At 35.9% G+C, this 26,430-nt stretch overlaps 1 long non-coding RNA gene and 1 other non-coding gene across 2 annotated transcripts; one reads left to right on the top strand and one right to left on the bottom strand.

The window, feature by feature from the left end:
* Nucleotides 1-4,119: 4,119 nt before the first annotated feature.
* On the top strand, nt 4,120-15,961 carry LOC141540516 (uncharacterized). Its single transcript, XR_012481562.1, has 4 exons — nt 4,120-4,216; nt 7,080-7,239; nt 12,002-12,157; nt 15,487-15,961. It is a non-coding gene; the product is annotated as an uncharacterized LOC141540516 (long non-coding RNA).
* Nucleotides 15,962-24,991: 9,030 nt separating this feature from the next.
* Nucleotides 24,992-25,063, bottom strand: TRNAW-CCA (transfer RNA tryptophan (anticodon CCA)). The gene has a single exon. It is a non-coding gene; the product is annotated as a tRNA-Trp (tRNA).
* Between the last annotated feature and the right edge of the window lie 1,367 nt (nt 25,064-26,430).

Here is a 26,430-nt window from a genome sequence, read left to right as displayed (position 1 = left end):
GTAACACAGTGGATATAGCACACTGTGAGTGGTGTTAGGGAGACTTCAACTCTACTAGTTATGACAACCTTTGCTTTCCTCAACTTCTCGAACAGTAAAATAGGGAAATTAATGACTTTTTCCTCCCATGGTTCTTCTGAGGAACAAATGAGAATTTTGTAAAGTGCCTAACACAATTCCTGGCACACAGGAAATACTTAGGAAGTGTGTGTTTTCTTCCTTTTTCTGTTGAACTGATAACTGCTTTTGGTGAATTCGACCTATAACAGCCGAAAACTTTCACTTGAAGTATGAGAATTCTTGAGACTTTATAAATGATTTTTCCCCTGACTTTTTTAATTTAAAAAGTTTGCTTCTGAATGTGAAAGAATATGGGTATTCTAGTATTTTGTTGGCATTTTAGTTAGAATGAGTCATCTTGTCCAGATCAATGTCATATCTAGATTATTTCTGAGCATTAGTCATATCATAAATATAACCTTCTGAGAGAGTTCTCAGTATGAATTGGAAATGACAGTAATTAGTTTAGTTAGTCCAACGGTGCTATTTTTTTTTCAGAGGTAGTATCATTGAGACTCTAATTTCAGCTCCCATATGCTCTGCTCAGAATTTTTCTTGGATGATCAAAAAATATTGTTCTAAATTTTTTATGTTAGTCACCTCAGATAGTAGCAGGCCAGTCTTAGGAATAATTTATTATTTCCTTTCTAATCTTGTCTTCATTCATTTTGTTTGTTCAAAAACTTTTTAACTTAATATAATCAAAATTATCTATTTCGTATTCAATAATGAACTCCAGTTCTTTGGCTACAAATTCTTTTTATCTCCACAGATCTGAGAGATAAACTCTCTTCTAATTTGGCATATAAATTTAATGAAATATTATGTTCTATAAGAAATAATAAGCAGGCTCTTTTTTAAATACAAGCAAAAGGTTACATCTGGGAAGTGGACAAGGGAAGGTCTCCTCTTTAAACTTCAAAAGACATTTATTAGATGTTAATACAAGACACTATGCTGGCCTTTCATGAGACAAAGATAACGATGAATAATCCTTGCTCTGTAGGAAAAGGTCCACATTCTATTAGGGATATATAATAGATATTCAAATGGACAAAAAAGAAAATGCAATGAATGCATGAAGTGATATGAAATTAGCTGAAGACTTTGGGAAATCTTTCATGTAAGAAGTGATACCTGAAAAAGTTAGGCTTTAGAAAAAGTTAGGGATTCTTTTTTTGTAAATATCATTGTAAGAAATTTAATAATAGCTTTTATATTTTTCCTATACATGCAAAGATAGTTTTTAACATTCACCTTTGCAAAACTTTGTGTTCCAATTTTTTCTCTCTCTTTCATTACCTTCCCCTAGCCAATATAAGTTAAACATATGCAATTCTTTTAAACATATTTCCATATTTGTAATGCTACACAAGAAAAATCAGATCAAGCAGGGAAAAAACCAAGCAACAACAACAAAAAGGTGAAAATACCATGCTTTGATCCATATTCAGTCTCCATAGTTCTTTCTGGATGTGGATGACTCTTTCCATCATATGTCTATTAGAATTGCCTTGAATCACCTCATTGTTGAAAAGAGTCAAGTCACAGTTGATCATAATTTTATTGTTGCTCTCTACAATGTTCTCTTGATTCTGCTCACTTCACTTAGCATTACTTCATGTAAGTCTTTCCAGGCTTTTCTGAAATTAGACTGCTTATTATTTCTTATAGAACATAATATTTCATTAAATTTATATGCCAAATTAGAAGATAGTTTACCTCTCAGATCTGTGGAGGAAAAAAGAATTTGTAGCCAAAGAACTGGAGTTCATTATTGAACATGAAATAGATAATTTTGATTATATTAAGTTTAAAAGTTTTTGGACAAACAAAATGAATGCAGACAAGATTAGAAAGGAAATAATAAGCTGGGAAAATATTTTTACATTCAAAGGTTCTGACAAAGGCTTAATTTCTAAAATATATAGAGTATTGACTCATATTTATAAGGATCCCAGCCATTCTCCAAATGATAAATAGTCAAAGGATATAAACAGACAATTTCCTTTTTTTTTTTTTTTTTTATAATTTTTTATAACTCTTTTTTGTCAGTACATATGCCTGGGTAATTTTTTTACATTATCCCTTGCACTCACTTCTGTTCCGACTTTCCCCTTCCCTCCTTCCACCCCTCTCCTAGATGGCCGGCAGTCCTATACATGTTAAATATGTTATAGTATATCCTAAATATGTGCAGGACCATACAGTTGTCTTGTTGCACAAGAATTGGATTCAGAAGGTTAAAATAACCCGGGAAGAAAAACAGTTTACATTCATTTCATATACCACAATTTACCCAACCATTCTCCAATTGATGGGCATCCATTCATTTTCCAGTTTCTAACCACCACAAAAAGGGCTGCCACAAACATTTACCTGCTGTCTTTAAGAGAAGAAAGCAGGGGCAGCTGGGTTTCACAGTGGATAGAGCTCCAGTCCTGAAGTCAGAAAGATTCGAGTTTAAATCTAACCTCAGACACTTAACACTCCCCAGATGGCAAGTAATCCAATATATGTTAAACATGGTAAAAATATATATTAAATCCAATATATGCATACATATTTCTACAATTATCTTGCTGTACAAGAGAAATCAGATCAAAAAGGGAAAAAAATGAGAAAGAAAATGAAATGCAAGCAAACAACAACAAAAAAGGTGAAAATCACTATGTGTGATCCACATTCAGTCCCCATAGTCCTTTTTCTGGATGCAGATGGCTCTCTTCATCACAAGATCATTGGAAGTGGCCTGAATCATCCCATTGTTGAAAAGAGCACATCCATCAGAATTGATCATCATATAATGTTGTTTTTGCCATGTACAATAATTTCTTGGTTCTGCTCATTTCTCTCAGCATCAGTTCCATCTGGGGAGGAGCTGGGAGGAAGGAGGGGAAAAATTGGAACACAACGTTTTGCAAGGGTTTTTGTTGAAAAATTATCCATGCATATGTTTTGAAAATAAAAAGCTTTAATAAAAAAAATCATATACTGTAACTTATTCAACCATTCCCCAGCTGATGGGCATCCACCCATTTTCTGGTTCCTCGCCACTACAAAAAGTGCTACTGTAAACATTTTTGCACATTTTGTTCTTTCCCCTTTTTTATGATCTCTTTGGAACCCAGACCAAGTAGAGATATTGCTAGATTAAAGGGTGTAGTGTCAAATTGCTGTCTAGAGGGGTTAGAACATTTCCCAACTCCACCAACAATGTATTAATGATCCAGTTTTCCTACATCCCCATCAACATTTATCATTATCTTTTTCTGTCATTTTAGCCAATCTAAGAGGTGTGAAGTGGTAACTTAAAGGAATCTTAATTTGAATTACTCTAATCAAGAGTGATAGAGCATTTTTTTTCATATGACGAGAAATAACTTTAATTCCTTCATCTGAAAATTGTTCATATCCTTTGATCATTTGTCATTTGGAGAATGGTTTGTTCTTATAAGTTTGAGTCAATTCTCCATATATTTTAGAAATGAGGACTTTATCAGAAACACTAGGTATGAAAAATTTTCCCAGCTTTCCGCTTCCTTTCTAATTCTGGGTGTATTAGTTTTGTTTGGACAAAAACTTTTTAATTTAAAATAATCAAAATTATCCATTTTGCATTTTATAATGTTCTCTACTTCTTCTTTGTCCATAAATTTTTCAAGTTGAGTATTCTAAAAAGAACATACAAGGAGGGAGCAAATTCCAGATCTAAAGTACCACTTATGTAAAAGTGAAAAATAGATACATAGTAAGATGCCAACACTTGAGCATAATGTCAAATTATGACAGTATATCTAAATAATTTCTTCCTAAAATATGCCAAATTCCTTTTCAAAAAATTTTATTGAGAAATTTCCACATTAAAAGATAATCAAAATAGGAAGGAGGGGAAAAATCAAAAGTATAGGTGGGATTGGTAGATATGTTTATGCCTCAATAAATAAAATGTATTTAAAAGTCATATTAGTAAAAGTAAAGTCCATTGAATGCTAACATTAATTCCCAAAGCAGCCACACACTTAATGTTTTTCTTTTTCTTTTTTTTTTTTTTTTAACAGACTACATAAATATTTACCAACAAAATGGAAGCATTATTATATTAGCATCTGAATTTGGATTAGAAGAATTAGTTTACAATGGCAAAACACTTAAGGTAGGGGATGTTTATTATACCATTGAAATCCTCTTTCCTAATGACTTAAATAAATTGATGCATTTTAATCTACTTATCTAACTCTCCTCTCTCTTGAAATCTGGTCATCTATCACCAGCTGCCAAATGGCTGTTCTCTTCTGGACTCAATAGGCAACTTATACTCAACATATTCCAGATGATTCATGATCTTTCCCAAATGTTCTTCCTTCAAATTTCTATCTTTTTGTGGTGGGGACAAGCACTCTTCCATTCACCCACTTTTCAACCTCCGAGACCTTTTTTTACCCTTTTAGTTCCCTTCCCTCCATATTTAATCAGTTGCCTCACCTGCCCATGTTTCCAACAGTCTCCTCTTGATTCAAGAAGGCCACTGTTCCAAATAGCCTCCTAATTCCAATTTCTGATCACTTCAACCCATCCTTACAAAAGGAAGTTCAAAGTTTTTCGCAAAAATACAACTCTGACCAAATAACTGCCTTATTCATGCATCTTTGGTGGCATTTAAAAGCCATTTATAATCTACATTTTCAAATTTTTCACATTAATTTTTTTCTTTCTATTCATATTCTAGCCACATTATCCTGTTTGCTGAAATCAGGATTGGGTATCCTGTCTCCACGATTTTGTACATATTTCCCTCCATACTTATTTAACACAGAACTGGGGCCCTAAGGTCTGGTAACCATCTCAATTCTCCATTCTTCACTTGCCTTCGTGGTTTGGCCTGAGTTCATTGTTCTGGAGTTGCCTGCATCCTTATGGGAGAAAGTGGACTCCCAATATTTCTTTTTTCTTTTCTTTTTTTTTTTTTTTTTGACTCCCAATATTTCAATCCCACCACCCAAAAGAAAATTTTATTTGGGGTCTAGTCTAATGGGTCCTTCACCATGAGGGGGGGGGACAGGGAGAAAGTAAAAACAAGTCCCCAGAATACAAAATCAAATCAGATATGGAGCAGACTTTTTTTTTTAATCCTACACAGAGAGGAAACATTAAGCAATTTAAAAATCACAGTATGATTAAAATTAGTTAAGAGCCTTTCCAAGCCTCCTTTGTTAGAACTTTGTAACAAGTCTGCTCATTGGCTACCCAACATTAGTGTCATCTCCATAGGGCTCTTTTCTCTCCTTGAGAATGATCCTTCCTTTTGGCTATGTTTCCCATTAGACTACAAGTATTTATTAAGAATATATTATGTCAAGCAGTGTATTAAATGCTGGAAATACAAAAAAAGACACCCCCCCCCAATTCAAGACTGTTTGGTCTCAAGGAGCTCAGTCTGATGGGGAGACAATGTGCAAAGAGCTATAGATATAGATATAGACAAACAAAATATAGATATAGACATAGATATCTATCTATATGGATGAGGAAAAGAGATATAAATAGATACACACATATACATGAATTATACATTGTATGTAAACACACAAACACAAGTATACATAAAGATATATATACACATGTGCTTGTATATATTATTTTACAACCATAGCCCCAACCCCCCAGGAAAACTGGGTTTGAGAACTTAAAATGACCCAGAATTCCCCAATCCCTTTTGCACACCTTAAAAGACCCTTGTCTCCCTCCCTCCTGCATAACATTAGGAACAGAAATCTCATGAAAGACTTCTGTCTCCCTGCCCCTGTCTTTAATATATCTCCTTAACAAACAGTTGCAAACATGTCAGATAAGGAAGCAGGTAATCTATTTGCTGGTTTTTTTAGACCCTATAAAAGACCCTATAACCTTTTGTTCAGGACCTCACGATTTGGATACCGATCCCATGTGGCCAAAGTTGACTTTAATAAATTCTCCAATTAAAAATTAATATTTTTCAACTCATCTCTATATCTTGGTACAACATTTATACACACACACATACATATATTTTATATATGAGAAATGAAAGGTAATCCCAGAGAGAATTCAATGGGAGAGGGGATAGTAGGAAGAGCTTCTTGCAAAAGGTGGAGTTTGATCTGAGTCTTGAAGGAAGCCAAAGAAGTCAGGTGGTAGAGGTAATGCAAAAGCCCATTGTGGGCATGGGAGAAGGGAGCAGTAAGAAGGGAGATATGGAGTTAGGAGATAGAGCGACTATTGTAACACCAGTTCTAGAAGCTGATTACCCATGGCTCAGTGACGGAGGAGAAAGAAGATGCTAGCTGCCTTTGGAGATGTTGCAGGTCCCAGTATCAAAGGAATGAGAAGGCAAACCCCTCCTAGAAATAGGCTGTTGAACTAGGAGGCCATTAACTCATTTAGCTGGGTCAGAGAAGCTCAGAGACTCATCCTGGCCTTTCCTGGCTAGCGGAAGGAGAGCCCTTTGGGGTAAGGGTTATATTTTTTATAAGTTCCTGGCTCATTAGCTCAGCAGCCAATGAAGGAGGACCCTTGGCTAGGAGAAGGTACATCAAAATGCATGTCTAAAGGTATGCAATACCTAAAATGTATTTCCCTTCACCTCTGCCCCACAGAATCTTAGCTTCCTACTAGGCTCGCCTTTAGGGCCCCATCCTATTGGAATCTTTTAATAATCCCAGTAGTGTTAATATTCTTTCCATCCTCTACGTCTATGGCCCTTGTTTTCAAGGGTTAAAGTTGAATCTCTTCAGTAGAATATAATCTCATTGGACCTGAATTCAAATCTGGTCTCAAACACTTAACACTTCCTAGCTGTGTGACCCTGGGCAAGTCACTTATCCCCATTTGCCTTTAAAAAAGAATATAATCTCCTTGAGAGCAGGATCTCTTTTTTATTTGTCTTTAGTTCCCAGTGCAGTTCCTTACACATGGGAGGCGGCTACTAAATGCTGGTTGGATCGAATAGAATATACATGAACTATGTTCTATCCTTAAAGATTACCATCTCTTCTTGGATGAGAGGGAAGACCTGTGGAATTTGTGGGAAAGCAAATTGGGAGACTCAAGATGAAATGGAAATGCCCAATCACAAGCAAGCTCGTGACTGCACAGCTTTTTTTCATGCATGGTTGTTGGTAAAAGAAAACTGTGACAAAGGTTAGTGGATTCTGAAATTAATTACACACACAGGAGACTTAAAACAAAGACTACTAACATGACATCGAATATTAATTCGAGTATTCAGGCACCTATCACTATGTTTTATATGTGCAATGACAGATCTTCATGTACTTAGAAAATGTCCTAATTTCCCGAGGTACTCAAACCATTTCAACACATCATAAAAGAATTTTTGAGCAAAAAAATAGAAAAAAAGGATATATTTTTCATGTGCAGAAAGAAAGAGCAATAGCTCTCATTTCTTCAAATTTTGTTTGAGGGACACTTTTGATCTAACCATTTCTCTAAAATCAGTGGGCTTTTGTAAACTCTTGGTATGCTTTCTTTTTCTTTCCCCAAGATATCCATAGCTCTTAGCTATCAACCACTTCAATTACTACAACTTTCATTCCCCTATGTGCTTTTTTTCTATACACTTTGCACAATTCAATATCCAATTTTCTTTCCTTCCATTTTGATCTTGACACCGTATTGCTTTCATCTTTGTTTTGGCTTTGTCTATGTATAGATCAAGGAAGCCCCTTAAAGCTTTCTATTATCTGAATCCTCCCTATGTCTGGGATTTTGTCTCTTTAGCTCATCTTACTAGTTCCTGTATCGTTTCTTAGCATCTCTTATCATGTAAATCTCTCACCCAGTGTTGCCAATTATGGGATTTTTATATTGCTCCTGAAGTGATCATTAACCAGCATAGGTCAGGGATGAGGAAATTACACTTAGACTAAGCATTTAATATTGTTATTCAGTTTTTTCAGTCATGTATAATTCCTCATGATGGGTTTTCCTGGAAAAGATGCTGGAGTGGTTTTCCATTTCCTTCTCCAGCTCATTTTGCAATTGAGGAAACTGAGGCAAACAGGGTTAACTCACTTGCCCAGGATCACAGTGTCTGAAGCCAGATTTGAACTGGACTTTCCTGATTCAAGGCCAAGTGCTCTAGCCACTGCACCACCCATTTATTAAGAACTTACTATGTGCCAAGAACTATGCAAAACACATGGAATGCTAATACAAGCAAGAAGATAGTCCCTGCCCTCAAGGAGCTTATATTGGAGCACCCTAGTGTAAAAGAGAATGGGAGAGCAGATTATGAAGGAGGGGAGGTGGATACTGGCAGGGGAAAAAGATAATAGAAAGGGAAAATTTGTCCTGGAGAGTCAAGAGTGAGCCTGCTTATGGGTGAGGAAGGCTGGCATGAGCCGATGGAGACTGTTTCTGCTGATTTTGATGGAAATGTTATTTGTATTACTAAGCCCAAGCTTGTGGTCAGAAAGACTTGAGTTCACATCCTGTTCTCTGTGTGACTTTTGTCGAATAACATATATATATATATATATATGTGTGTGTGTGTGTGTGTGTGTGTGTGTGTGTGTGTGTGTGTGTATGTGTGTCTGGTTACTTCTTCTGGATTATCTTCTAATTACTTCATTTTCTTTCTTTCATGGTTTTTTTTTTTTCTTTTTTTTTTTCTGAGGCAAATGAGATTAAGTGACTTGCCTAAGGTCACATAGGTAGGAAGCATTAAGTGTCTAAGCCAGATTTGAACTCAAGTCTTCCTGACTTCAGGGCCAGTGCTCTATCCACTGGATTATCTAGCTGCCCCTAATTACTTCATTTTCAAGAGAATTCTAGGTGATAATCTGCCAGTAGAAGGACTTTGACTTACTGATAATATCACAGGGAGTTCTTTATGTTTTGCTATTATGTTTGAGACAACTTGATATTGTAATTGGATTCCAGTCTACCAGTCACCAAAGTACACACCTAAGTGAATCCAAAATCCAAAAATTTCAAGGTAATGTGGCAGATCACCCAATTAAATCCTTACGTACAACATAAATGAGAAAATGAATCCCCAAAACTAACCCAAGGAAATGGTAACTTGAATTAAGACAGACTTGGTCATTCATCAGTCACAGAAGTCATAGTCTTCTTTCCAACAGAGAATGAGCTAAGTACTGCAAACACCCCTTAGACAAAAACATTCAAAATTAGTAAAGACTCAAAAAGTTAGCTCTGGGTTTTTAAAGGAGAACAGGGATTCAGCTTCTAATCACTGAAAAGAACTGTCATGTTACAAACAAGTTCCAAGATGGTTCCTTAGTCACTTGACTTGCAAGGAAATTATAACCAGATAATATTGGGTAAACTGTCTACAACAGAGAGAAAAATGCCTGATTGAGTCCTGGTGCCAAAAGATTTCTGGGGGGAATGAAATAGACAAATGTAAGTTAAATACAAAACATCCTAAGCCCAGAAGAGGAATCTTCCAAGCCAGATAGCAAAGTGACTTCTCACGGGAGCTAAGATTTGAAGATGTATTAAATAAGTAGTATACTGACAGAATTGATGAAACCTTATTCTTTGGATAATTAAAATTCTAGAAAAAAATCTGTTTGGAAATTTGCCTTCCTTTTATAGTCATGCCAACATTTCCCTTCACCATTTTAACTAAGATTGTCATTTTTACTGTCAAATTTGATAAGATAAACTCTAGGTTGTCTTGAGTAATGTCTATCTTTTAAAGAATATTTTTTAAATAGGAACTGAAAATTTAATTTGACTATAAGAAAAAAAAAATTATGACTTTCTAATGGATTGGCTATTGCTACTATTTGTTAGCAGTCTCCCTCCTGTATATCATGATCCAAAGCTCAAACATCTAAATGCTGTTACTAAAATGGATGTATAAACATATAAAATATATAAAAATAACCCTCTTGACCACACAGGAGATAGAGGTAATCACAAAAGATAGAATAAAGGATTTCAAAGGTATTGAAACATAAAAGCTTTTGTACCAACAAAATCAATGCATCTAGGCTAAGAGAAGCTTTCAAATTGGGGGCAAAATGTGGTATCAAATAATTCTGATAAGGATTTTCTTCTTAAGATTAATTGCAAACACACAAACACAAATAGATAAGACAAAGAATCATTTCTCATTGGATAATTAGTCAAAAAACATGAACATATCAAAAGAAGCAGTGCAAACTATTTCTAACAGTGAAAGATTGCTATAAATCAAAACATCTCTGAAGTTTTACCTCACACTCAAAAAAATGAAAAAAGGGAACAATTAATGTTGGAGGGGATGTGAAATGTACTATTCTAACCAATCTGAAAAATTATTTTTAATTATGCTATAAAATATGCTATAAAATGCTATATATAAGATATGTTATAAAACTGACTAAAAACTCACATGATTTAATTTGACTTAGAGTTCTATACAAAAAGAAAGCACCTACACCAAAAGATTGATAGTAGAACTTCTTATAGTAGCAAAGAACTAGAAACAGAATGGCTACCCTCTGATTAGGGAGGTGCTAAAGCTATTGTGGTACATCCATGGTACGTATTATGGTAATAATGGAATGTTACCACTTCATGAGAAATTATGATATGAAAAATTCAGAAAAGCATTGAAAGACTAATATGAACTGATGCAGAATAAAGTAAGTAGAATCAGGAAAATAATGCATGTTGTAAGCATAAAAATACCAAATGAAAAAAGGAAATTGAATCTGCAGTTATACTAAGAATGACTAAAAAAGCATGGAGTAATAAATATACTTAATACTTAAATAGACTTAATGTGTTGGCAGTTTGAATGAACTTCATTTTTTCTCTTTCTTTTTTATCCTTTCTTATACATGAGAATAATAATAATAATAATAATAATAATAATAATAATAATAATATGATGATGATGATGATGATGATGATGATGATGATGATAAGCATAGTGGGTAGAAGATAGGACCTGAAGTCAGGAAACTCTGAATTTAAATCTGGCCTTTTATCCTTACTAGCTATATATATATGACTCTGGACAAACTTTTGTTTGCCTCAATTTTCTCAAACTATACAATGGAATAATAACATCTACTTCACAGGATTGTTGTGAGGGTCTAGTGAGAGAATATTTATAAAAAGTGCTTAGCACTATTCTTGGCACCAAGTAGGTGCAATACAAATGCTTATACCTTTCAATAATAATAATCATAACAATAGCTAAACTAAGCTTATGAAGAATTCTGGTTATATCATCTTAAGATGTATGGGGTGGAGGGAGACACATTGAAATGAAAAATTATTGATAAAATTTTTTTTTAAAGAAAATGAATCTCTGCCAAAGTTCTCCTCAAAAAAAATCATGATGTGGAAGTGAATGCTCATGGGTTGGAGCACAAGTTTTGAAAGACTTTACCAACAGGGGAAGGGTTTGTGTCTAGGCTAGGATATGGCCTGTAAGTGTCATCCAAAAATAAGTTTACATCAGCATAAGCAGAATGGCTATTGTATTATATAGACAGAATCTTTTAAAAGAGGTTCATTTTCATTTTTATCTATTTTTAAACTAAAGGTGAATCTGTGTTAAAGTATGGTCATCTATAAGACTTTAGGGCAGCTACATGTGCCCTGGATAGAGTGCCAGGCCTGGAGTCAGGAAGACTCATCTCCCTGAGTTCAAATCTGCCTACAGACTCTTGTTAGCTGTATGACTGTGGGCAAGTCCTCTTTGCCTCAATTTTCTCATTTATAAAATGTGCCGGAGAAGGGCATGGCAAACCACTTTAGTATTTTTGCCAAGACAACTCTAAATGGGATCATGAAGAGTCACACAGACTGAAAACAATTGAACAACAACAAATATTAGACTTCAGTGAATAATATTGTATTGTACAATCCACTGACTTGTGTCTTCAAATCTTCTCTCCAAATTCCCTTTTAGGATGCAAAATACAAAGGAAGTATGAGTTCTTGGATCTTGTGGTGAAAGGAGAGGAATCCACATGTTTCTCTACTGAGCCAGTTTTGAAATGTAGGAAAGGCTGCCGATCAGCCGAGACCACCAGCCTTAATGTTGGCTTTCATTGCTTCCCCAGAGGTATGGGTTTTCTTTGTCTCCTTTGAGGAGAGACTTCTGGAATCAAATGAATGTTAGCATGAGTGGCACTGAGCTAAAAGAGACTTTTTTCTATTCATGCAAGTTGCTTTAAATCTCTAAGATTTTTTTCTTCCTCTGTAAGACAGGGAAAATTCACACTTATATGTTGTTCTTTAATTTTTTACAAAGTACTGTTTTCTCCTCTGAACAGCCTGGGCAAGAAGGAAGAGTGGGTCTATCAGTACGGGTACCTTGGACAGAGACCGTAAACAGATAGCGAGGGACTAGCCCAGCAGCAGAGAGCAGGAAAGTTCCAAAGCCAGAATATACACTCAGAATCCAAAACCAGGGTTCTTTTTTTTCAGTACCATGCCTCCCCTTTGGGTAATAAGGATAATATTTATGTGATATACTTCTCAAGGTTGTTGGGATGGCTGAATAAGAGAAAAGTGTGAAAGTGTTTTGTATCCATAAATACTATACCCATGCAAACTATTATCTTTATTGAGCTGAAGGTTCCAATTGAACCAAGTCCTGATAGTCTAAAAGGTAAGGTTAAAGGATTATAGATTTGGAACCAGAAAAGGCGGGAGAGGCTACTTTTCAGATGAGGCAATTGAATCTCAAAGTGGTTGATTTATCCAAGACCATTCAAAGAGCAAATGGCAGAGGCAGAGCTGGGTCCCTGAACTCTAAATTAAGCATTCTTCCCATTGTATCACATTAACCTCTCCACTATAATGTGAGTCTTTTCAGGACTGGGATTATATATTCTTTTTTCATTTTTCTATTCCCAGTATGAGTAGATATTGAATAAATGGCTGTGATAATTGCTGGGGGTTGAGAACTTTCTTCTAGATATTTACATTCCAAAATGGAATAATGGCTTTCAATGTCCTTCTCTGAGTACAATCCTCAAAAATCAACAAGAAAGGCATTGCTAAATTAAGAGATAAGAGGGTTTTCAAGAGGAACTGAGTGTCTTTCCTATGAAGTAAAGTGCGTGGTCTTTATGACAATTCATTTGAGATTCTTCAAAGTCATTAAGTATTCCTGGGATTGTAACTGCATGAGGTTTCTGCAAATCTGATGGCCAGATGTGCAGAGATGGTTCTGGAGCACTTTTCGCTCCCAGAAATCATCCAGAGATCACCATTTAGGTGTTATTATCAAATTTACCACTTAAAAACACAGAGGCAGTCCTAGAGATATTGACAACTCAGAAATGCTAGCCCAGTACTGTACTAAGCCATCAAACAGAAGGAAAAATAGTAACAATTAGAGGATAAGTATAATTAATCTAGCAGTTAGATGATGCAGTGGATAGAATATTGGGCCTGTCAGGAGGATTCATCTTTGTGAGTTCAAATCTAACCTCACACATTTATTAGCTACGAGAACCTGGGCAAGTTATTTAACCCTATTTGCTTCAATTTCCTTATCTACATAAGGATTTGATGTAGAAAATGGCAAACCACTCTAGCCAGGAAAACCTTATATAGGGTTATAGAGAACTGGATACAACTAAACAGCAATAACAATTAATCGGAGTAAAGTTGGTTATTGAAGTGAAGACAGAAACTGGGAGGAAGAGTAGTTACTGATGGTAACAGAGAAGGAGAAGTTATCTCTGAAGAACGGTCATGAGAGTGCAGTGCCTGGATCTTGTGGTGGAAGATGGGCCCCAGGGGAAGAACAGAGCCATCATGAATTTCCAGGAAGATCTAAAGAAGAGGGGCATCCACCCCCACCTCAGTATGGAAGTTTGACAATGGGACTCTACCAGACAAAGAAAGGATCAGCAGGAGAGGAAAAGGACAATTGCATAAAGGAAACATATCCTAGGGAGAACAAGATGTGATGTGAGAATTGGGAGTTGGGAATAAAGGTTTTATAGAGATTAAAGGAAGAAAAACCAAACCTGGTGTATAGTTCTATAATACAGTTTTATTCTTAAGACCAGAAATACCTGCAGTTTCCTGAGATCCTTGTAGGAGGTTATCACACACTCCAAATGGCAGAAAGTGTGAAATTCCATCCAGTGGTTTGCCATTTTCTTCTTCCCCCCCCCCCTTTGGGGTTAAGAGATTTGCCCAGGGTCACACAGTTAGTAAATATCAAATGTCTGGAACCACATTTGAATTCAGGTCCTTCTGACTCTAGGATCAGTGCTCTGTCCACTGTACCACCTAGCTGCCCCTTGCTATTTCCTTCTTCAGCTCATTTTACAGATGAGGAAATTGGAGCAAACAAGGTTAAGTGACTTTCCAGGAGTAATATATTAATTTAATTCATCCAGTCCTCATATGGTATTATCAGTGTCTTTGTTCCTCAGATTTTCAAAACGCTTCCTAAGGGAAAGGGACCTGTATGTGCCAAAATGTTTGTGGCAGCCCTTTTTGTAGTGGCCAGAAACTGGAAAATGAATGTATGTCCACCAATTGGAGAATGGTTGGGTAAATTATGGTATATGAAGGCTATGGAATATTATTGCTCTGTAAGAAATGACCAGCAGGATGAATTCAGAAAGGTTTGGAGAGACTTACATCAACTGATGCTGAGTGAAACGAGCAGAACCAGGAGATCATTATACACTTCAACAATGATACTGTATGAGGATGTATTCTGATGGAAGTGGATATCTTCAACATAGAAAAGAGCTAATCCAATTCCAACTGATCAATGATGGACAGAATCAGCTACATCCAGAAAAGGAACACTGGGAAATGAGTGTAAACTGTTAGCATTTTTTGTTTTTCTCCTCAGATTATTTTTACCTTCCAAATACAATTCTTCCTTTGCAACAATAACAACAACAAAATTCAGTTCTACACATATATATTGTACCTAGGATATATTGTAAGATATTTAATATGTATGGGAATGCCTGCCATCTAGGGGAGGAGGTAGAGGGAAAGTGGGGAAAAATTCGGAACAGAAGGGAGTACAAGGGATAATGCTGTACAAAAATTACCTATGCATAGGTACTGTCAAAAAAAATGTTATAATTATAAAATTAATTTTAAAAAATAAATAAAAAACAAACAAAAAAATCAAAACCCTTCCTAAAATATATTACCCCAAATGGGACACAATGGCCCCAATGTTCTACTTGTGCAGATTAATGAAAATCAATTACCCCGTGATCTGCCTGTGTTTACTATGAAGTCATCTCACCTGAGCTCTGCTTAGGAGCCTTGAGACAACAATATAATTGATGCTGTTCTATTTGGTGGAAAAGTCTAGTCTTGCTCCCCATAAATGGGATTTTGAGAAGACTTAAATTTTTCTGGATACTAACTCACAATTACCTCATTTTTCTCTTACAGATTTGTCAATGAATCTGACCCAATGGGTAAACACAAGAAACAAGCAATCCTTTACAGAGGACAAAGTGGAAGCCATAGATGCAGATATTAATTGCACATGTATGTGAGATCATCCCCCACTGTGACGCTTTACAATTCATCTGACAGATGCCGTAACAACATCCTCAAACAGTTGTCCTGACTATTAAGGGAATAGGAGAAGTTTGAGAAATTATTTTTTAAATACTCTTGAAAAATCATAAAAGTTAATGTATTCCTATAGAATCTAATGCATTATATATGGTCATTTTTATATGGTCACCTCCCTGGGGTCATGGTCCTCTTTGGGAATAAAGGACAAAAACCCTTTGTTTGTATTGCTAATTAAATATGCATTCATAAGCTCTTTTTTCCTTAACATATGAATGTCCAGAATTTTTGTTCCTTGTACTTCAAATGTATAATCCCATCTTGATCTCATGAAATGATCCTTGTTGAAAGATGAGAGCATATAGAATCTCAGTTAGCTTTAATTATTCCTTATACAAGATGGTTCCTATTTAGGTATATAAAAATATTAAAATCATGTGTATCTTTCATATTTACTAATGAAAAAGATCATAGAATTATTGAGGATGAGCGAATTAGTGTGCTTTGTATACCAATAACTCTGGAGCAAATCTTAGAGCATAATACAGTTGAATAGTTAGAGGGTGGGAGGGATTATGAGGTTGGAGCTGCTGGGAAACTGTCTTGGAGTCAAGAGCACCTGAGTGCAAATGCTTCCTCTGCCATGTACATCCAGTGTAACCATGGACAAGTCACTTCTCAATGTTACAATATTCTAAAACTAAATTTACGTAAACTAGTGATCTGTATCAGTAAAAATAAACTTCCCATTCCAAGAGTTCCTTACAAACAAGTAATTACAGTCTTGGACCAAAAAAAATGAGTTAAAGCAGTAAAAGCAATATTGTAACAGCGATCAATTGTGAAAGATTGTTACCTGATCAAGACAATGATCCAAGAAAATCCCAAAGGACACATGATGGAAAATGCTCTCCATCTCCAGAACTGATGAACTCTGAGAACTGATTTAAAGAGACTTTTGTCGCTTTCTTTTTGTCTCTTCATACATGTGTGTGTATATATGTATGCACATACATATGTATATAGACACACATAAATATGTCCATATAGGTATATGAGTATATATATATGAATAGGTTGTATATATACATGTACATGTATATATAGATGAACATTCATACATAGAATATTTATAACATATACATATATCAGCATAATTTATGTACAATTTTTTGTGATGTAAAAATCAGATTTTGATTGCCAGTTAAAAAATACGAAATGAATTTCTGAATGCTGAAGGAAAGGGCCAATGAGTTGGGCTGATTTTCTTTCTTTCTTTTTTTTTTTATTATAGTTTTTTATTTACCAGATATATGTGCATGGGTAATTTTTCAGCATTGATAATTGCAAAACGTTTTGTTCCAACTTTTCCTCTCCTTTCCCCCTCCCCTTCCCCCAGATGGCAGGTTGACCAATACATGTTCAATATGTTAAAGTATATGTTAAATACAATATATGTATACATGTCCAAACAGTTGTTTTGCTGTACCAAAAGAATCGGACTTTGAAATAGTGTACAATTAGCCTGTGAAGGAAAAATGGAGGTGGACAAAAATAGAGGCATTGGGAATTCTATGTAGTGGTTCATAGTCGTCTCCCAGAGTTTTTTTGCTCTCCACATGAAGGATTGTAGTTTGAGAAACCTAGAGTATCATACACTTTGCACCCAGGGAGTTTATTTGGAGCCTTTCTGGAGGGTAGACCCAGATTTTTTTCCTTCTGACTGAAGATTTCATTGTGTCTTCTTGCAGATATTTTTATCTACCAGCTTCGTTTTAATCATCTTTCCTTGGACTCTGACCCAGACCCCCTTATTATTCTTTATCTATCTTTATTCCAGCATCCAACTTAATGCCTCTTCTTTGTCTATCCCATAAACCCAGAAAGCTTCTTCTTTCTGCTTCCTATCTCTCTCTCTCTCTCTCTCTCTCTCTCTCTTTTTTTAAACATTCAACTTATAAAAAAAGCAATTTAAAGCAAATGACTTGTCCAGGGTCACCTAACTAGTATGTCTGTAGCTGGATTTGAACTTAAATCTTCTTGATTGCAGAAGGTGGGACTTTACTTGACTGAAGAAATCAAGGAAGCTAGGAAGCAGAGATGAGGAGGAGAGTTCCAGGCATGGAAGATAACCTGTAAAAACACCAGAAACAACAAGGAAGAAAATGTCCTTAAATGGCAGAATACTTACAGGAGAATAAGATATAAAAAATGGAAAGGGTTGAAAAATCAATAATCAATAGTGAGCAGTGAAGTTTATTGATTGGAAAAGTGAGATGGTCAACTTGTTTGTTTTTTTTTTTTTTTGAACAGGTGAATGGAAAATCGGGCAGAACTAAGGATAAACCAGAGGTAGGGAGGTCAACCCCCATATCATTGAAATAGTTCAGGCAAAAGGTGATGAAAACTTATACCATGATGGTGGAAGTGGTAAAAGAGAGAAGGAAGAATATACAAGAGATATTCCCCACATAAAAGCAACAGATGATAATAGATGGATAGTGAAAGAGAGGAGCTTATACTAATTCCTTTTTAGAGCCTAGGTGACCAGGAGGATGTTGATACTCTGCATAGTAAAAGGAAATTAGGAGGAGGGAAGGGTTGTATGTAAGGGTGAGATAAGTAAAATAATTATTTCAGTTTTGTACATTTTGAGTCTAAGATGTCTATGGGACATCTAGCTTGAGATGTCTAAAAGATAGTTGCAAATGTGAGTGCAGAGGTTAGGGTTGGATAAATAAATCTGAGAATTATCTTCTTAAAGATGGTAGTTAAAAGCATGGCAATTGATGAGATTGTCAAGTAAAATAGTATATAGGGAGAAGAGAAGGGGTTCCAGGATAGAGCTGTGGGGGAAATCCACAGTTAGAGGGTATGGTATGGATAAAGATTCTACAAAGAGAACAGAGAAGGAGTGGTCAGAGAGGTAAGAGGAAAATCAGGGGAGAGCAGTGTCATAAAAACCTAGAGAAGAGACTATTGAGAAGAAGAGGGCCGTGGACAGTGTCAATGGCTACCGATAGGACAGGAAGAATTATATTACATTCATTAAAAAATGTACCTTTCATAGGCAGGGACCATTGTTTTACTTACTGTGTTGCCTCCTCACTTAGTAGGCGTCTTTTCATTGCTTACTGTGAACTAGGTAATAGAGCCCTGGGCTGGAAATCAGCAAGACTCATCTTCATGACTTCAGATCTGATCTATCACTCACTAGCGCTGTGACCCTGAACAAGTCATGTAACCTGGTTTGCCCCAGTTTCTTCATCTGTAAAATGAGTTGGAGAAAAAAATGGCAGAGCACTCCAGGTGCTTTGCCAAGAAAACCCCAAAATGGGATCACAAAGAGCTAGTGACTGACTGAAAACATCCATATCTGTTGGGAAAACCCTATTGATGTGTTAGCTGGCAAAAATATGAATCGATAGTGGTAGACTCCTCTCATTTTTGTCATACACTATGATTGGGTCATCAAATATTAAGAAATTTTTTACGTGAAAATATCTCCTGGGTCATTTAGGGGCTATCCCCTGTGCCTGGGATACTCATTCAATCTTTTATAGCTAACTCCTCATTAATATGAAAGATGAACCCAGTGAAGAAACCTCATGTATTTGAGTATTATTCAAAGTTATAATTATATAGAATAGGATAACTTGTTCTAGCCAATGCAAGTAAAAATATGCACTACAAATTTGAATAATTCAGTCACTCCATAGGAAAAAGAAAATAAAATATCATTTTGTTTCAAACCCACAGATTTCAAAACACGATCCTGGGATAAGCGTCTCACTTGTGATAAGAATATTTGGTTTCATCTGATTCATAAAATCCACGTACTGTATATTAAAATGTGGTTCAGAGGTTTAAGAGTAACTCAGAAGGCATAACTAGCTGGTGTAGTAGATAGAGCACCACCCCTGGAGTCAGAAGAACCTGACTTCTCAGTCTCATCCACTTGACACTTACTAATTTAGCTGTGTGACCCTGAACAAGTCATTTAATCACAAGTAAATAACCCCCCCTTCTATGCTGTTCTTTCTTTTTCTGTGTGTCACTCTCTTCTATACTGTATTCTCTCTGTCACTCTCTGAATGTCGGTTTCTGAAGGCTCTCCACCCTTCCTTCCTTTCTCTTCCATGCTGTACTTTCTCTGACTCTTTCTCTCTGTCTCTCTTTTTGTCTCTTTCTCTCCTCTGCCTCCTCTTTCTCTTCCCCTCCTTCCCACCCCTCTCTCTGTCTCTCTTTCTCTGTGTCTCTTTCTCTATGTTTCTCTCTCTCCTTTTTTCTGCCATTTCTTTCTCTTCCATGCTGTACTTTCTCCACCTCTGTCTCTGTCTCTCTTTTTTGTCTCTTTTTCTCCTCTGCCTCCCCTTTTTCTTCCCCGCCTTCCTACCCCTCTCTCTATCTTCTCTCTGTGTCTCTTTCTCTATGTCTCTCTCTAATCGGTCTCTTTCCTCTTTTTCTCCCTCTCTCCATTTCTTTCTCTTCCATACTGCACTTTCTCTGCCTCAGTCTCTCTGTTTTTCTCTTTGTTTCTCTTTCTCTATGTGTCTGTCTCCTTTTTCCTCACCCTCTCACTTTCTTTCTCTTATATGCTCTCTCTATCTCTTTGTCTTTCTCTGTCTCTATCTTTTTTTTTTCATTATCAGCTTTCATAGGATTAAATATTATTTCCATGCAGATGACTTCCATATCTATATCTTCAGCTCCAGTCTCTCCCATGAGCTCTAGGCCTATGGTATCAACAATTGCCTTTTTTTTTTTTTTTACACATATATAATTAATAGCATATTTTGCTTTCTCGATGGGGAAGAGGCTGAAGGGAAGCAATGAAGTACAAAGTATCCTTGATTCTGAGGCTTTCAGAGAGAGGGTTTTTTATGCTTCTAAACCACAAAAGGGAGGGAAATATGGTGGGGTGAAAGAATAATGCTACCTTTCCTTCTCTCCTTGAGATAGATGGAACACTTGGAAATAAGATGCTGGTTGAAATAGTTGATCATAAGATTAGTTTAGGTCAGTTTGGATCTCCTTGGGCAAGTTTGAAGGTGCATAAGATCAGGCAGCACTTAACCATGAAGCAGTCTGAGAGCAAAAAAGGATTGAAGCAGAGATTCTTGAAAGATGAGCAGGATTTAGGTTTAGCTAGGATACTTCTAAGTGGTTTATTTTTCTTTTTTCTTTTAATTTTTTCTTAAATTTATTCATTTATTTGTTTGTTTGCTTATTTGTTTATTTATTTATTTTTCACCATGTGTTGATTTACGTTCAGTCTCCTTAGTTCTTTTTCTGGATGCAGATGGCATTCTCTGTTCAAAGTCTATTGAGGTTATTTCAGATCACTGAACTATTAAAAAGAACCAAGCCTTTCATAGTTAATCATCACACATTCTTGCTGTTGTGGTATACAATATATTCCTGGTTCTGATTGTTTCACTCAACATCAGTTCAGTTAAATCTTTCCAGACCTTTCTAAAATCAGCTCGTTCATCAATTTTTTTTAATAGAACAGTCACCTTCATATGCCATAATTTGTTCAGCCATCTTCCAATTAATGGGCATCTGTTCATTTTCTAATTCTTTGCTACCAAAACAGCTGCTACAAACATTTTTGCACATGTGGGTCCTTTTCCCTCTTTTATGATTTTCTTGGGATATAGACCCAGTAATGGCACTGCTGGATCAAAGGGTATGCAGAGTTTTACAGTCCTTTGGGCATAGTTCCAGATTGCTCTCCAGAATGGTTGGATCATTTCACAATTCCAACAATGCATTAGTGTCCCAGTTTTTCCACATCCACTCCAATTATTTATCATTATCTTTTCCTGTCAGCCAATCTCAGAGGTATGAGGTGGCATCTCAGAGTTGTTTAATTTGCATTTCTCTAATCAATAGTGATTTAGAGCATTTTTTCATATAACTATAGGTGGCTTTGATTTTGTCATCTGAAAATTATCTGTTCATATCTTTTGAGCATTGGGAAATGACAAGTATTCTTATAAATTTGACACAGTTCTTTTTGTATTTTAGAAACAAGACCTTTATCAAAAATACTGTTTATAAAGATTTCCATCCCCCCCTCCCCCAGTATTATATTTCCCTTTTAATCTTGTTTCTGTTGGTTTTGTTTATGCAAAAACTTTTTAACTTAATGTAATCAAACTCGTCCATTTTATAATGGACATTTCATAATGTTTTCTAGTTCTTCTTTGGTCATAAATGCTTCCTTCTCCAAAGATCTGATAGGTAAATTATCATTTGTTCTCCTAAATTGTTCATGGTATCATCCTTTATTCCCAAATTGTGCATCCATTTTGACCTTAGTTTAGTATGGGGTGTGAGATATAGGTCTATGCCAAGCTTCTGACATATTATTTTCCAGTTTTCCCAGCAATTTTTGTCAAATAGTGAATTCTTATTCCAGAAGCTGGAATTTGGGGATTTATCAAATACTAGAATTCCTGCAACTTTGCTAAAGCTGTGAATTTTTTCCAATAGGTGTTTGGATGGTTTTCTAGGATTCTCTATTTCATCATATCATCTGCCTATTCTAATTCCTTTAATTTCTTTTCCTTTTCTTATTGCTAAAGCCAACATTTCTAATACAATGTTAAATAATAGTGGTGATAATGGTCATCCTGGTTTCACACCTGATCTTACAGGGAATGTATCAGCTTTTCTCCATTTCCAAATAATGCTTGCTGTAAGTTTTAGATATATACTGATTATTATTTTAAGGATAACTCCCTTTATCCCTATGCTCTCAATAGGAATGGGTGGTTTATTTTATCAAAAGCTTTCCTGCATCTATTGAGATTATCATATAATTTCTGTTGGTTTTGTTATTGATGTGGCTAAGTGGCTCATTTCAATGTTAGCCCAGCTTCACCTTCTTCCTAAGACCTAGGGACAGGTAACTCAAGGAAAACAAGTCGGAGCTTGGTGTACATTCACAGCAAAAACAACCTATCAAAGAATCACTGGACTATGGCATTCTTCATTCTGCAAAGTTATGGGGCAGAAACAAAAAATACTTGGGCAGGGAAATTCATACTTGGCTGGCTATAAGAAGACAGAAAAAAGAAATTGAAGAAACAATCAGAGAAGGAATTGAAGGAAGAGAAAAAAAATCAAAGAAGAGAAAATAAAATTATCACTGTTGATATGATGGTGTCCTGAGTTTTTTTTTTTTTTAATTTCTACTTAGTTGCAGTATAGTCATTCTATTTGTAGAAAAAAACACATAACTGGCCAATTTTCCTTATAGTATAATAGACTTTAGCTGAGACCTCCAATGATTAATTGGTTAGAGTGAAAAAAAATTTCTGGCTCAATTTTATAACTATTATACTAGTTATAAGTTCTAGGGTAATTTTTTTGTGTGTTTGTTGATCAATTCACAACTTGTACTGATGTAATTTTTCCCTCTCTGCCTCTTTGACATGTAAATATCCTTCCTCTCTATAAATTTTTGCCATTTACTGTTGAAATGTAAATATTTACCTTTCCCTTTTGACATCTATAAAATCCAATTGTATCTCTTTTGAAATTTTCTATTAAACTAGAGACAGCTAGTTAGTGCAGGGGATAGAGCTATCCCACCTGGAGTCAGGACTTTTCTTGATCTCAAATCTGGCCTCAGACACTTACTAGATGTGTGACCCTGGGAAAGCCACTGTGCCTCACTTTCCTCATTTGTAAAATGTACTAGAGAAGGAAATAGCAAACTACTCTAGTATCTTTGCCAAAAATGCCCCAATAGGGTTACAAAGAATGGAACACAAAGATGAATGAACAAAAGAGACTATATAAATGTTATTCAAAAATTTACTTGATGCTCAGTGGTCATTTAGAAACTCTGAGTCTATGCTCCAACCATATCATAAATCCAGTTACAAAATCTTTCTGTGTGTTTATAAGTATGATTGGCAGCAGAACCTATGAATCAATCCTTGGGTATTCCAACATCACATGGGCAGACCACAAAGGAACAGTGATAAGTTGGAAAGAGTCTTTTAGCACACGCTAGGTAAAATTTCCTTGGGGAAGCTTTTAAGTGGAAAAACTTGACGAAAGGATAAATCTTCTAGTTCTAGAAAATTGTAGTGATATAGAAAATCACAGAAGTGTGTTGTTTTATTTATCTCTTGCACCTGAATAATTAATTAGACAAAGTGTCGAATTCTAGAGTGCTCAGGCTGACAGCTCTACTGATTTCCAGACGACTGGAAGTTGTGGGAGTTAAAAGCAAGGGCTGAATGGAGAAACTCTGAGGTATTTTTCCAATTCTCTGCCCTTTTGCCTTGTTTCCCTCAGGCAAGTGAGCAAGAAACTGGTGTGTTTGGCGTTTATTATTACTGTAGTGTCTGCTTTACCATCCCTGTGGCCCCGATCTTGTTAAAAACAAAACAAAAACCCCGACATAAAGCTCTTATTTGAGGGGTCAGTGGTTACTCCTGGGTTTGGTTTGGTTACAAGAATCCACTTCCGACATAAGCCTGAGTATTAACGGCGGGGAGGGGAGAGGGAAGGAGGAAAGAAGAGAAGGTCCTACGTTTTTCGTTAAGTCGCAACTCTCGACTGACTTAATGATCATTAACTAATGAACTAATCGACTAGTGTTTTGTGTTGTTACCACACATCGAAAGCATTTCTTTTTTTTAAGTCGGGTTTAGGGATCGACATTAAAATTTTTATTTTTCTGGTCAACAATAATGTTTTCTTAAAGGATTTTCTCACATCGTAGGGATTCCAGGCTGGTAATTTGGAGCCGGATTCATTTTTTGATCCCTCAAGTTCGGATCTGATTGGTTATCCCGGAGCGTATTAACGCCCCATATGGGATCTGCTCCGTTCACCCCTTCTAAATATATCCCAGTCTTTTGGCTGTCTATTTAGTTATCTCCTTAACTATCCTGGTAATTCTGACCTGTGACAATTACCTGCAGATTCCGATGTTACAATTACTCCTGATCCTGGAGCTCTGGCTTAACTAAATTCTGAGAAAAGGAGAAAAAACACATTAAAACCCTGAAATACGACTTCCCCACTCCTCATCCCATCGCGGGATATTCTTTCATTGAAATCTCGACGATCTACCAATGAAATGATGGCACATAAACTTATTTCTAAGACTGAGATCGTCCGTTATCTCTGACTTAATAGTCAGTCTTCTTTGACGCTTTGCTAGCTAATTCCGTTCCTTTTAGACACTATGCGATTTTGTCGAGAAAGACACAGAAGTGGGTTTTATCATTTCCTTCTCCGGATTTTACAGACGAGAAACCGAGGGAAATGGAGTTAAAGTGACGAATGTAAAGAGTCTAAACTGGAGTGTGAATCTCCACTGCTTTTCTCTCTAAAAGGTAGTTAATGACCCCGACGTGATTTGAACACGCAACCTTCTGATCTGGAGTCAGACGCGCTACCGTTGCGCCACGAGGTCCTCGTCGGGAAGAGGTCTTACTTACTCCTTAAACAGGGACTTCCACTGCAGCCTGGCTAGGACTTAAGTTAGGGATAAGGTTTCAGCAAGTCGCGAGAACGACTGGGGATTTCCCCCTAGCTCTAGTGCTTCTAATTCTAGAATGCTTAGAGGAAGTAGAAGCAATACGATAAGATTTTCCTTTTGTTAGACGTACTTGAAAGACTCGTTTCTCGTATATTAATTATTTAAGAAATGTGGTTTGAAAGCACTGAAATATCCCAATGGGATTTTAAGGGGAAATGGGATCTTCTGATTCACATTCTCTTTATTCCCTATAGATGTTCTCCTAGAGGACTCTCCAGAGAATAGAAAATGATAACGATGATAATTCTCTAGTAAATATACATTCTCTATGGGGAGAATTTTTTGCTTACCACTGTAAATGATTAACAATGTGAAATTGTCTAGGTAAATGACAAGATAAAACGGACATTGGAAGGAAGTTTTGCTTCTGGGAGGAAAAAAGGAAAAAAAAAATGGAGATATGAGAAAGAGACTTCTGAGTTAATTTCATTAGAGAATTTCATTAGAGGATCTCTTCAAATAGTGATTTCCTTCGAGATAAAAATACGGTGTAATTCTATCTAAGAATACTCTGAAATTGCTCCTAGATTTCTTAGGAGTTTTCCTTTTTAATCATCAACTTGGTATGCTGCTTATAAGGTAGAAGAAAGTAAAAGAACCAAATTTTGGAAAAATAAGTTTTGAGATGGAAGAAAAAAAAAAAAGAGAGAAAGTGGAGTTTTGGATCAGAGTGGAGAGAGATGCTAATTGGATGTCTAAATAAAGCTAAAAGAAGTTGGAAACGTTGGCAGAAAGTTTTAGATGTAAAATAAGAAAATGGGAAGATTTGCAAATTTGTCAACATTATTTAGAGATATGTTTATTAATTTTGAGGTCTCATAATCTGAGTTTTATTTCATCTAGTTAGATATCCTTGTTGATAATAGAAGAAGAGATGGAATTTTAGAATTATCTGTATTTGCCAGAATTCTATTCTGTTATTGCAATTGCCAAGTGAAGACTAGACAATGTATTTGCAGTGTGGAATTATTTGAGTACAGTGTATTAAAAAAAAAAAATCTGTCCTTGAAGGATCAGTAGGAGGATTCTTGTATCTTTATGTGGGGGATGTATCCTCAGAATTTCATTACAATGTAGCAGAGGTTATATTTGCAGTTCCTTTGAAGCGCCCTAAAAGTTCCTTTTAGTGCCCTAAAATTTGTCTATGTAACACATACTTCAGAAAGGCTTAAAAATATAGTCTGGTCTCTTTATCTGGTAAGATAAAGAACTTTCTTTTGGCCTTGGGTAAATAGCGGTGC

The sequence above is a fragment of the Sminthopsis crassicaudata genome, chromosome 4 (assembly GCF_048593235.1).
Source record: "Sminthopsis crassicaudata isolate SCR6 chromosome 4, ASM4859323v1, whole genome shotgun sequence".
Taxonomy (NCBI): Eukaryota; Metazoa; Chordata; class Mammalia; order Dasyuromorphia; family Dasyuridae; genus Sminthopsis; species Sminthopsis crassicaudata.
This window is presented reverse-complemented; position numbering and strand designations above follow the sequence as displayed.